Source organism: Papio anubis, chromosome 3 (genome assembly GCF_008728515.1).
Source record: "Papio anubis isolate 15944 chromosome 3, Panubis1.0, whole genome shotgun sequence".
In the NCBI taxonomy this organism is placed as follows: Eukaryota; Metazoa; Chordata; class Mammalia; order Primates; family Cercopithecidae; genus Papio; species Papio anubis.
The window spans coordinates 100,851,785-100,865,293 of NC_044978.1; the positions used below are offsets into that span (position 1 = coordinate 100,851,785).

The following is a 13,509-nucleotide window of genomic DNA, read 5'->3' on the forward strand; positions in this document are numbered from 1 at the left end:
GTCTCCTGAGTAGCTGGGATTGCAGGCATGAGCCACTGCGTCCAGTCACTGCCTTTTAAATTAGTTCTATCACATATGTATGGATCCCTAAAAGAACATTTTTTTTTAGTTTTGCTCTTGAGTTGTATAAAAATGGTGTCATACCATATATAATTTTTCTGTAAGTTGCTTTTTTCACTCAACAGTGTTTCCAAAACAAATCCACATTCTGCATATAGAGAAGTTCGTTCATATTCAATGCTGTTTTTATTTTGTGAATATACAATTTATGTCGTAGATGTCTTTTCCTACTGGTGGATATCTAGGTTGTTTTCAGATTTTTTTCTATTTGAACATTGCCTCTCTGAACATTCTTGTATATGCCTTCTGCAGCCTCTCTATGAGGATTTCTCTAGGGTATACAGTAGGGGTAGAACTCCTGGTTTACAGAGTGTGTGCTGTTTAGCTTTACAATATAATGTCAACTTGTATTTGAAAGTTGTTGAACAAAACTACCCCCCTCACCACCAGTGTGTGGAATTTCCATTGGTCCAAATCCTCATCAACACTTGTACGGTCAAATTTAGTTTTTGCCAAAGTTATTGAGTGTTCTTTTTAGCCATGAATAGTATCTAAGCCTTCTTGAAGCTATTTATGTTTTCAGCCTGCATGACATCTTGGGGCTAAAAGTTTCCACATGTTTACTGTTTACTGTGTAAAAATATTTCCTGTTGCAGCCCAAAAGGGGAGTTGAGGTATTTTGTGAGAGTTATGGACTCTGTTTCCAGGCTAGCCCAGTTATTTCCATTGGTCACCAAGAACAAAACAAATAAAATGTATAGAAAACTAATTACTAGACCCTTTGTCTGTATCATGCTAAAAATGTTCCCATTTTCCCTTCTACAGAACTCCTGGGAGTCAGGATTTGATTTTGTGCTTTAAAATGTGTTAGCCATATTAATTATTAGTCCCTCCCACAAAAGTAAATATCAAAGTCTCCAGATGAAAACCACAGAGATAGATTGAAAATGACCAATTACAGAAGAAGAAATAAGGGAGAGATGGCAAGTGTAAAAGAAAAATGAAAATAAAGCGTAAAAGAAAGATGGACAGAAAACTGTTAGGCTGTGGGTTTAAAATAGGATATACATGTAAATTCAAATAATGAGCTTAAATGTTTAAACAGCTAAGTGCCAGTTCAAAAGCAGTTTGATATTAGTTATTTTCATTTCTCTCACAATTCTCTCTTAGAAATCAGAATGGAATTAGTTCTATTTTGAGTTTTTTTTTTAAGAGTTAAATTGTCTACAGCATCAGAGGAAGACTCAGAATTCTACCTTTTATTCTGGCTATAGCAGTAAAGGCTCTTGATTTAATGAGCATCAGAACTGATTCATTCGTCCAAATGTCTTTCTGCCTTCCTTCCTTCCCTCCCTCCTTCCTTCCTTCCTTCCTTCCTTCCTTCCTTCCTTCCTTCCTTCCTTCCTTCCTTCCTTCCTTCCTTCCTTCCTTCCTTCCTTCCTTCCTCTCTCTCTCTTTCTCTCTTTCTCTCTTTCTCTCTCTCTCTTTCTCTCTTTCTTTCTTTCTTCTTTCTTGACGGATTCTCACTCTGTTGCCCAGGCTGGAGTGCGGTGGTGTGATCTTGGCTCACTGCAGCCTCCGCCTCCTGGATTCAAACGATTCTCCTACTTCAGCCTCCTGAGTAGCTGGGATTACAGGTGCACACCACCACACCCTTCCTTATTTTTGTATTTTTAGTAGAGACGGGGTTTTGCCATCCTGGCCAGGCTGGTCTGGAACTCTTAACCTCAAGTGACCTGCCCGCCTCCGCCTCCCAAAGTGCTGGGATTACAGGCATGAGCCACTGTGCCCGGCCCCCAGATATATTTTTCTTATGCTCTATTGATGTCAGAGGTTCTAAGGTATCACCAAATCACCTATTTGAATCTTTAAGCTCTAACTTAATCATCGTGTGTCCCTTTAGTGAAGAGTTGGGGCTGGAGGCAGCCCGTCTTTTCTTTCCCACTGTGGGATATAGGCCATTGTCAACCTTCTCCTGCTTCATTACTTGGCTACTGGGGTGACATTCTTTGAGACTTTCATGTATCTCCTTAAAAAGCCCTAACATCTACTTGATATTAGGCAATAAAAGAATAAAAAATGGAATCTCTCCTTTCAAGTTTTGTTCTGATTCCATTTTTCACAAGAGTAAATTGAAATACAGATGATCTGGGCATGTCGTTCCTTTGTTCTGCAAAGTCTGAGCTCTTAACTTTTGACCACATGTAACAATTACAGGTACATGCCGAACCACTTGCTAATTCAGGACAAGCAAGCCTGCTGTTCTCCTAGAACACGCTGCCCTTGACTTGATGAGGCAGGAAGATCGAGATGACAACTATACTTGAATCCATGCCATTCCCACTGATCACCAGTGACCACACCCTCCTAGGTACCTCTTATTCCTGCAATTTTTGTCAGATTAAGGTGTCATCAGGTTTGGTTTTTGATGTTTCAGCCCTGCTACGGGATGGTATATATCTCAGTAATTAATCCATCTCTTAAAAACACTAAGTGCTGTCTTTTGAAAATTTTCAGTTCTGCATATACGATGTGTGCTTTTTTGTTTTTTTTTTTTTTTTTTGAGATGGAATCTGGCACTGTCTCACGGGCTGGTGTGCAGTGGCACAATCTCGGTTCGCTGCAATGTCCGCTTCCTGGGTTCAAGCGATTCTCCTTCCTGATTAGCTAGGATTACAGGCACCCGCCACCACACCTGGCTAAATTTTTGTATTTTGAGTAGAGATGGAGTTTTACCATGTTGAAACTCGTGATCCGCCCGCTTCGGCCTCCCAAAGTGCTGGGATTATAGGTGTGAGCCACCGCGCCCGGCCTGATGTGTGCCTTTATAGGTACTCTGTGTAGTTGCTAAACCAGTTTGCTATTTCCCAGGTCCTCCTTTCTAGGTTGGCTTTCCTCTTGCCTTAGGAACCACTCTGTTTTAGAAACACGGCAGAATTAAGAACAAAATGAAATTGGAATTAATGTAGAAAAAAGGTCAAATAATCAGAAGTCTTCTGTACCAATTACCTGAAATGTCACTTTGCTGAACCTCCATTTCATTTATGTAAAGAAGGAATATAATAATGTCTGCCTTTGCCTAGTTCACAGCTTTATGGTAAAGTTCTTATGATATTATTATAGGGAACATGTCTCTCAACGGTAAAGTGCTTGCTTGGAAGATATTATTATTTTTTTTTGAGATGGAGTCTCACTCTATCACCCAGGTTGGAGTGCAGTGGTGTGATCTCAGCTCACCACAACTTCCACCTCCCGGGTTCAAGCGATTCTCCTGCCTCAGCCTCCCTAGTAGCTGGGATTACAGATGTGTGCTACCATGCCCAGCTAATTTTTTATTATGATTATGATTATTATTTTTTTTTAGTAGAGACGGTGTTTTGCCATGTTGGGCAGGCTGGTCTCAAATTCCTAGCCTCAAGTGATCCACCCACCTCAGTCTCCCAAAGTGCTGTCATTACAGGTGTGAGCCACCATGCCCAGTCTGCTATTACTATTCTTTAAATAGCTATGAGTTAGACTTTCAGTAAAGTATCCCCTGGAAGGCAAACCAGTAAGAAGAGCTTATAAATTTCATTTCTTCTGGGTTACAATCTCTTATCTTTCTGGAATGGTAAAGCACAATGGTTGAAATTAGACCCCTTTAAAAAAAAAAAAAAAAAAAAAGCACATCCAATGCTGTATATGTTGCCTTATCGTAACATGTATCCCTGCATGGAACTTCTCAAGAATGGCATGGCAGGGAGGAGTGTGATATCATAGGCATGCTTTCTCATTATATACTTGTACATTGTGCATCGGGTTATACTTAGTTGTTAGCATTTTCACTAAAATAATAATTTCTCTGCTCCTTCCTCACCACCACTCCCCAGTTCCCCCTCTCCTTTCATCTATTAATGAGGAAGCATAAGGGACAGAAGATGAATAATGAGGAAATTGATAACAAGGAGGAACAAATATTTTATGAATTGGTGAGTCAATTTTTTGAGATTGTCATGGCCTATAAGGGTAATGACCAAATGGAAATTCTTTGTTTTGTTTTGTTGGAGACAGGGTCTTGCTCTGTCACCCAGGCTGGAGTGCAATGGCCCAATCATGGCTCACTGCAGCCTCAACTGCAGGGCTCAAGCAATCTTCCCACCTCAGCCTCCTGAGTAGGCGGGACTACATGTGAGCACCCAGACGTCCAGCTGGTTTTCTTTATTTTTAGTAGAGATGGGATCTCACTATGTTACTCAGACTGGTCTCAAACTCCTGAGCTCAGCACAGTCCTCATGCCTTGGACTCCCAAAGTGCTGGGATTATAGGCATCAGCCACCATGCCTGGCTGAAATTGTTTTGAAATAATTTGTTCATGAGCCTGTCTTCCCCACTAAATTATATGCACTTCTATGGGGGATATGTCATTTCTTATACATTTAAATCTCCCCAGTAGTCATTAGGAGAGTCTGGGACTTAATATGTGCTCACTGGATGGCTGTTGAACAGAACCTAGCCAATGGCATTTGACATGACTTGATTTAGGACATAACTTCAGAAAAAACTGCTCTGTGTTCAACAAGGTCTAGGCAAAATGTAAAATTGGAAAATACACTCTAGCCTTTTGATATCATCCTCAGTGCCCCCAAACAACATAGATTTGATTCCTATTGCTGAATCACCTACCGAAACCTTACCTCTGTTATTATAACAATAGTGACAACATATTTATGGAATAATTACTATGTGGCAGGTCCTGTCTAAGTGCCTTAGATGCATTCATTCACTTTATCATCAGAGGAGCAGCAACACTATGTGTTCTTATTTTCATTTTATATATGTAGAAACTTATATAGATGGAAACTTATATACCCTTCCCAAGAAGATGGATATAACTTTCTCCAAATCACAAATCTAGTATGTGACAGAGAAGAGACCCAACTCAGAAAATCTAACTTCTGCATCCATGTCCTTAATCACTACACCATCTTCCCTCTTTGCCACTGAACAGTTCTGCCGACAGCAGATCCTTGATGGGAAGTTGTGGTAAAAGGGGAAGTAGAGCCAGGTGGGCTCGAGGAACAGAAGGAAGGCCGTGCCTTGTGTCTGCCCTGGCTCCCTGTGGGTGCGGCCAGTCTGAGTACTTCCCTCCCTACGGCATGTTGGTGACCAGACATGGCTCTGCCCTAGCTCAATGGATTAGCCAGTGATTTCAGTTAAAACCACCGGCACCACCAGCCAGGCTGGCTTTCCTTCCCCACACGCTCTTCTTCAATTGATGCAGACATCATTGAAAGATGGCATTATGTGAATAATACAAAATACAAACAAGAAACATTACAGCATCTGATAGAATAGAAAGGCTGGCTTCAACCAGACCAGCTGGAGCTCAGTGATGATTGCTGCCACTTTATCCCTAGAGGTACAGAGTTTTGTTTAATTAAGGATCCTCCTGAAACTGTTGTTGAAACAAGTCTCTCAGTAGTCCAGACTTTCTGTAGCCACCTACTGAAAACAGGAAGATATTATGAAAAGCCATTGGAGGAAAGGGTGTCTGTGAATGACTTCCAGCAGTGAATGAATCATTAGTCAACTCTGGACATAAAACTCTGCATATGCACTGAGTTCTTTTCATTGATAGCCCAATTCGTGTTCTAATCTTGTATGTGGAAACTTGGGGAAATAGTGAAAGATGCTCATAAAACCCTAGGCTTCTTCTTTGAATGTGCTATGAAATAAGTGGAGTATTTAGTCTACTTTCATAGAAATAAACGGGCAAACAAAAGAAAGCAATTCCATTTCCATCATCTCCTTATAGGCGATCTCCATTTTGTAAACAGGTTGCTTTTCTAAAGATCTAATCTAGCTCTATGATGATTGTTATGAATTCAGGAAAAGTTTTCTCGAGAAAGAGTATTCCAAATGTGTAGGTAAGATCCCAGGCTAACCCACTAGAGGTTATATAGGTACTAAAATGCTACACATCTGTAATGGAAAAAAGTATAAAATAATCCTATTGAAATATCCTGGTGCAATTTAATAAGAAGTTATTTAAAAGAAAATACTTAAGAAAATTCAATTTTAATTAAAATCTTGCTTAGGGAAATGAGGTTTTGGTACAGATATTGATGAGAGTTTCAAGGAACTGTTGAGGACTGTACAGATTTATAGCACAGCTTCGATGTGTCCAGGTATCCAGAATTGTCGCTGACACATTGGTAGGTACTCAGTGAATATCTATTAAATGCATGTTGATTGAATTTCATCTTCCCATCAAGAAGTATGACTTTCCTTTATCTTGATATAAAAGCATAAGGTTCTCTTTAGAAAACACTGATATGTTCTCCTCATATCAAAAATCTATTTGCCTCATTTATTGGAGGCAAATAGATTATTAGGACATTAGACATTTTCAAAGAGATTTGATAATTCAATTTGTTTGACAAATCAGACCCCTTCTCTATTATCTGGTTTGAAAAGCCCTGAGTGCTTGGCTGTGCCCCATAGAAATCTCTAGGACAAACCATTTTTGCTTCTCTGTTTATATTTGATCACAGGACTGACTCTGTTGGAGATGTAATGGATATTCACACTTACTAAGCATTAGCACAACCATATTGACAATAACCAAAGCAGGCAGAGGCCCAAGCATAACTCAGTCTACCAGACAGATTCCTATCCTACATATTCAAGTTGCAATAAAAATGAAAGATCAGGAAATTTGAAGCTAAACTGTTTCCTCTTACCTTTAACCACAGAGTTGCAACACTATGCATTTTTAAGAGGGAAAAACAACCTCCTGTCCATCACTGTGGGTAAGCATATGTTGTTCTGTCCTCCAGCATCCTAACATACCTGCATTTTGCTAATTCCTAACAGCAGTATGATACCTAGGTACAAGAGTAGCATTTTTGCTATTCTATACCTAAGTGGGAAATTTAACATTTTATGTATAATAAGAGGACCAGATATCCAGGTTTGCCTGGGACGCTTCTGATGTATGCCTGTTGTACTGGTGTAATTATTATTATTTCGAGATGGAGTCTCACTCTGTCACCCAGGCTGGAGTGCAGTGGTGCGATCTCAGCTCACTGCAACCTCCGCCTCCTGGGTTCAAGCAATTCTTGTGCCTCAGCCTCCTGAGTAACTGGGACTGAAGGCGCCTACCACCATGCTGGGCTGATTTTTGTATTTTTAGTAGAGACGGGGTTTTGCCATGTTGACCAGACTGGTCTCGAACTCCTGACCTCAGGTGATCCACCTGCCTCGGCCTCCCAAAGTGCTGGGATTAACAGGAGCGAGCCACCGCACCCGGCCAAACTGATTATATTTATATACTTGTGTCATAGATGAAATAAAGAAAGCGAACAAAGGAGAATGGAAATATCAATATGAGAAATAGGTTGTTTGAGATATGATTCATGCTGTTAACTGTGAACAATAAAGAAAAAGCAGGAGTTACTTTGCATTTTCTTCTCCTCCTCATCCTTCTACCCAAGGCACCAGAAAGAAGGAGACAGAAAGATTTTGGCCTCTCATTTCCCTACCCAACCGCCAAGTGGTGCTGTCAGGCAGGAACAGTTCAGTTGCTGGCCAGAGCTCTTGGCATGTAGGAAGATAGAGAAGCAGAACTAAAGTGCCTGTTCTTTTTTTAGGTTTTTTAGAGATGGGACCTTGCTGTGTTGCCCAGGCTGGTCTTGAACTCCTGGCCTTAAGCAATCCTCCCAAGTCATTGAAATTGCAGGTCTAAGCCATTTTGCCTGGCTCTGAAAGAAGATACTTTTGAGTATATAGCATTAGTTGCAGAGGGAATGTTTACGTATCTGTAATGGATAAAATATATGTAGGAAATACGCTTTAAATCCTCACGAATGAAAATATTAAACTGGTATGGAGACATGGGAAGGGCACTGGGTATGGAGTCAGGGCTGGATTTCAGTTCTAATGCCTCCACTTCATACTCGCATATCCTTGGCTGCATTATTTAACTTATTTAAAACCTAGTTCTCTTCTCTGTAAAATGTGACTAAGAATGTCCTTCCTTGCCTCTTTACTCCAGCTGTGATCCAGTGAGATTATGCTCATGAAACAACCTTGAACTTTTCTAGTGTAAAATGGCATGTGCATTTCCAGAAGTGTTATACTTATTTCTTAATCTAGAAAAGTGAAGGTATGGGCCAGATGACTTCTGAGGAAGTTTCTCTTCTCAAATTCTGACAGTCAGAGTGGCCTAGGTTTTAAGTGATAGGGTTCTTCCTCATCAACAGTTTGCTGATGTTGCTGACTCAAGAAAGAAGAGGACGGAGCCCTATTCTAGGCTCTATTCCTGATTTGCTGAACGACTTTGTGCCTAGTTTCTACTTCAAGGGACAACGGAGGAGCCCATGAAACATTCGGAACGCAGGTGCTTGTTAGTATTCAACCTGGCTGTTAAGTTAATGTGATCATATAATTTGTCACCTAACCTAGAACAGTGAAGAATAAAAAGAGTGCTATTAATAATTAGACCAGGGGAGGCTAAGACGCGTGGATCACCTGAGGTCAGGAGTTCGAGACCAGCCTGGCCAACATGGCAAAACCCCATCTCTACTAAAAATACAAAAATTAGCCAGACGAGGTAGCAGGGGCCTGTAGTCCCAGCTACTCAGGAGACTGAGGCAGGAGAATTGCTTGAACCCGGGAGGCAGAGGTTGCAGTGAGTCGAGATCACACCACTACACTCCAACCCAGCAATAGAGAGAGACTCTGTTTCTAAATAATAATAATAATAATAACACCAGTACAACAGGCATACATCAGAAGTGTCCCAGGCAAACCTGGATATCTGGTGCCCTTATCATACATAAAATGTTAAATTTCTCACTTAGGTATAGAATAGCAAAAATGCTACTCTTGTACCTAGGTACCCTAACTTCTGTTAGGGATTAGCAAGATGCAGGTATGTTAGGATGCTGGAGGACAGAACAACATATATTTAACCACAGTGATGAACAGGAGGCTGTTTTTCCCTCTTAAAAATGCATAGTGTTGCAACTCTGTGGTTAAAGGTAAGAGGAAACAGTTTAGCTTCAAATTTCCTGATCTTTCATTTTTATTGCAACTTGAATATGTAGGATAGGAATCTGTCTGGTAGACTGAGTTATGCTTGGGCCTCTGCCTGCTTTGGTTATTGTCAATATGGTTGTGCTAATGCTTAGTAAGTGTGAATATCCATTACATCTCCAACAGAGTCAGTCCTGTGATCAAATATAAACAGAGAAGCAAAAATGGTTTGTCCTAGAGATTTCTATGGGGCACAGCCAAGCACTCAGGGCTTTTCAAACCAGATAATAGAGAAGGGTTCTGATTTGTCAAACAAATTGAATTATCAAATCTCTTTGAAAATGTCTAATGTCCTAATAATCTATTTGCCTCTAATAAATGAGGCAAATAGATTTCTGATATGGGGAAAATGTCTCAATATTTTCTAAAAAGAACCTTTAAACCAGAAGAGAAATGTGTACTACTAAGCTTGAAAGCAAATAACAAAAGGATCAACTTTCTAAATAGTTTGTAGAGAGGAAAAATGGCTCAAATAAGTTTAAATGACAGCTAATAAATATTCCTTTTGTGTTTTGGAGTATGTTATTAATTTTTGATTGCCCATTTAACGTCTTATGTTTTGTTTATAATTAGATTAATTAGGTCAATATGCCGAAGGATAGAGAGATATATTTGTTGCATGGAGGACGAAGGGTGCTCAAGAACTTAAATGATGATATAAATCAGCTTGGTAGTTTTAAAAAATCTAATACAGGCCAGGCGTGGTGGGTCATGCCTGTAATCCCATTACTTTGGGAGGCTGAGGCGAGCAGATTACTTGAGATCAGGAGTTTGAGACCAGCTTGACTAACATGGTGAAACTCCATCTCTACTAAAAATACAAAAATCAGCCAGGCATGGTGGTGGGCGCCTGTAATCTCAGCTACTCAGGAGGTTGAGGCAGGAGAATCACTTGAACCTGGGAGGCAGAGGTTACAGTGAGCCGAGATCGTGCCATTGCACCCCAGCCTGGGTGAAAAAAAAAAAAATCTAATACACATAAGCTACACATACAATGGAGAATCAAGTAGATAAAATTGTCATATTGCTCTGTAGACATCCAATCACTTTAAAACATTAAAATGTTCTTTCTAAAAATGTTCTCATTCCCAGTGCCTGACTCTGAAAAGAGTTGTTCATTTGTAATTCTGGGGATGTGACATCATGATTGGTTTTTTTGAAAATATATGCTGGGTAATACAGTATTTTTGCCTGAGCTCAAATTACATAGTAAGATACATTAGAGACCTGTGTGGTGTTGCACATGCGCTATGAGTATATTTTCAGGCTGCCCAATCACATGGCTTTCCTTAGGCCATTAGACCGTCTACTGCAAGCAGACAGAACTTCCTCAGGTTAGTTGAGTATTTTGAAAAGTCCAGAAAAGAGTCTTTGACAGAATGGAATTATCTCTTTGCATAAATATATTTTAATAGATTATTATTTTTGTGGTCCAACTACCATTCTTATTTTATGATTATAATTAGGTCATGGATAAAATGACCCACAGCTGGTGCCTTGCAGAGCTCCTAATTATGCCAAAGTCCAACCACCCATGCTGCTTGTTGCCATGCTACTCAGTGATATGGACCAGATATTTTCCCCAATTGAGTGGTTTTTATGAGCAGGTGTTCAGCTAACAGGAAAAACAGAGGGTGTGCAGCTTTAGCCAGCTCATTAACATCACGAAATAATTGAAAAGGACAGATATACCAGAATGTCCAGCTCAGAGGATAGCTTTGAACCGACAATAGGTCACTTTTCTGAGCATCAGCCATGATACTGCAGAAAGAGATTGAGTGAAGCTTCAGAAGACCCGGAGTCTCCTTCCAGCTCTATCACATAGTCTCCAGGTAACTCTGGACAACTCTGTTAGTTGCTTTAGACCTCCATTTCATCATCTACTACTGAAGCTATTAACCTGCCCCACCTGTCACACAGTGTTATAGGATTCAATGAGATGGATTATGTTTATGAATGGCACTATAAATTATCAACGCTACATAAATACAAGGTACCATTATTAAGGTCTAATCCAGCTTTCCCAGTGACTCAGGATATAATTGGGCAACTAAATGACATCAGGTTTTGCAATCATTAAAATGGCAAAACGTTTTAGAAACTTCACTCAACCTCATGACTAATAATATTTCTTAGAACATGTTATTTGCTTTTTCTGGGTAATCAATAACCAATATCCAGAAATAAAATGCTTCTAGAATTGATAAAGCCAAGTTTAAGAAAATGATATTTGACTGGGCACAGTGGCTCATGCCTGTAATCCCAGCACTTTGGGAGGTTGAGGTGGGAGGATCACTTGAGGCCAGGAGTTTGAGACCAGCCTGGGCAACATGGAGAAACCCCATCTCTACTAAAAACACAAAAATTAGCCAGCCATGGTGGCACACACCTGTAATCCCAGCTGCTCTGGATGCTGAGGGATGAGAATTGCTTGAACCCGAGAAGTGGAGGTTGCAGCCGAGATGGTGCCACTGCACTCCAGCCTGGGTGACAGAGCAAAACTTTGTCTAAAAAAAAAAAGAAAGAAAGAAAAGAAGATGACATTGAATGCAATCCCCCACTGCTAAATTTGATTGGCTAAAAAAGTATTATTATTATTATTATTATTTGAGACAGAGTCTTGCTCTGTCACCCAGGCTGCAGTTCAGTGGCACTGATCTTGGCTCACTGCAACCTCTGCCTCTCCCCCAGGTTCAAGTGATTCTACTGCCTCAGCCTCCCGAGTAGCTGGGACAACAGGCGCCCACCACCACACCTTTTTGTATTTTTAGTAGAGACAAGTTTTCGCCATGTTGGCCAGGCTGATCTCGAACTCCTGAGCTCAGGTGGTCTGCCTGCCTCAGCCTCCCAAAGTGCTGGGATTACAGGTGTAAGCCACCACACCCAGCCTGACTGGCTAAAAAAAATTTTTTTAATAAAAAAAAGGAAAATTATATTGAGAAGGGGAGATCACTAAAGACTGTGCTCTCTTAGTTCTAGAAAATTATGTGTCACTCAATCTCTTATTAAAGTACAAGGGAACCTGGAGAAGCTTCTAAATATTTGAAATACTAACTTGTTACATTATGTTTCCATTTCTCACAGACAGTTCAATATTCCATGCTGTGTAAAGAAAGCATAAGCCTTCTAGCCCACTCCTTTCCCTTCCTGTTTCCCACGAACCAGATCTAAAGGGTGGTAGAACATATGTATAAGAATATTCATTACAGCATCATTTCAGAGAATTGGAGGCAAGAAAGATGTCCATTACTGGAGGAGTCAAAAGTAAAAGATACATATAATTAACAGACTATTGATAATAATGCATTGGAAATATCATCAACAACACAGATACCTCTTAAAATTTTAGTGTTCAGTGAAAAGAAAGAGAGAAAAGAGGGAGAGTGGGAGAGCAGGAGAAATGGAATGAGATATAAAACCTAAGAGGGGGTTTATATCTTAGGTTTTATAAACCTATAAAATACACACAAGACAATTTGTGTATGCCATGAATGAAGGACTATGTTAACTCATTACAGGCCTAAAGACAAACAAAAAAAAGGGGCTTTAAAAATTAAAAGATTGGTGGACTGCCTCATCTTTCCGAGTTTGCCCGTATAATTAATTCTTTCCACTATGTTTTTTGTATAATGAGGGAATACCTCATAGCTTACTTAATGTCCTTTGTACTGCAGCCCCACCAACCCTTGGTCTTGGATTTTTTCCTCAAAAGCCAAGGTGAAGAGCTGGGTATTGACCTCCACGACCTCCTTCCATGCTTTTCAACACCATCATTCTGTGGCTTTATAGCCTTCTCTTGTCCAAGCTAAATAACATCAGGCCTTTTTGTGTTCCTTATACATCTGATCTCTGTGTGTGTGTGTGTGTGTGTGTGTGTGTAGTCTTGCTCTGTCACCCAGGCTGGTGTGCAGTGCTGTGATCTTGGCTCCCTGCAGCCTTCGCCTCCTGGGTTCAAGCGATTCTCCTGCCTCAGCCTCCCGAGTAGCTGGGATTACAGGCATGCACCACCAACGTGCCCAACTAATTTTGGGATTTTTAGTAGAGACGGGGTTTCACCACATTGGCCAGGCTGGTCTTGAACTCCTGGCTTCAGGTGATCCGCCCACCTCATCCTCCTAAAGTGCTGGGATTACAGGCATGAGCCACTGCACCCGGCCCTAATTTTACTATTGTTTAGTCAACTATTGTTTAACTCTTGAGTTAGTTCCAAGGACTCTCCTCCCTTTTCAACTATGGAACCCTGAGCCAGCTACAGTGTGTTAATGAAAGTAGGGGTGGCCTCCTGCTTTCTTCACTCCTGCTTCATAAATCCCAGTTCCAGCCATCTCCAAAGATGCTAGTCTATGTCCCAGGAAGAGGGTAAGGCATATA

At 40.6% G+C, this 13,509-nt stretch overlaps 1 protein-coding gene across 4 annotated transcripts in view; it reads right to left on the reverse strand.

Moving 5' to 3' along the window:
* The window catches only part of HOPX (HOP homeobox), a 33,912-nt gene that overhangs the window by 12,887 nt on the left and 7,516 nt on the right, over positions 1-13,509 (reverse strand). For 2 of the 4 annotated variants that reach the window (XM_009207032.4, XM_003898854.5), the window contains exon 2: positions 11,528-11,645. The exons of the other annotated variants lie outside the window; for them this stretch is intronic. The gene's annotated coding sequence lies outside the window, so the exon portion shown is untranslated. The remainder of the gene's footprint in view (positions 1-11,527; positions 11,646-13,509) is intronic. 4 annotated transcript variants of the gene reach the window in all.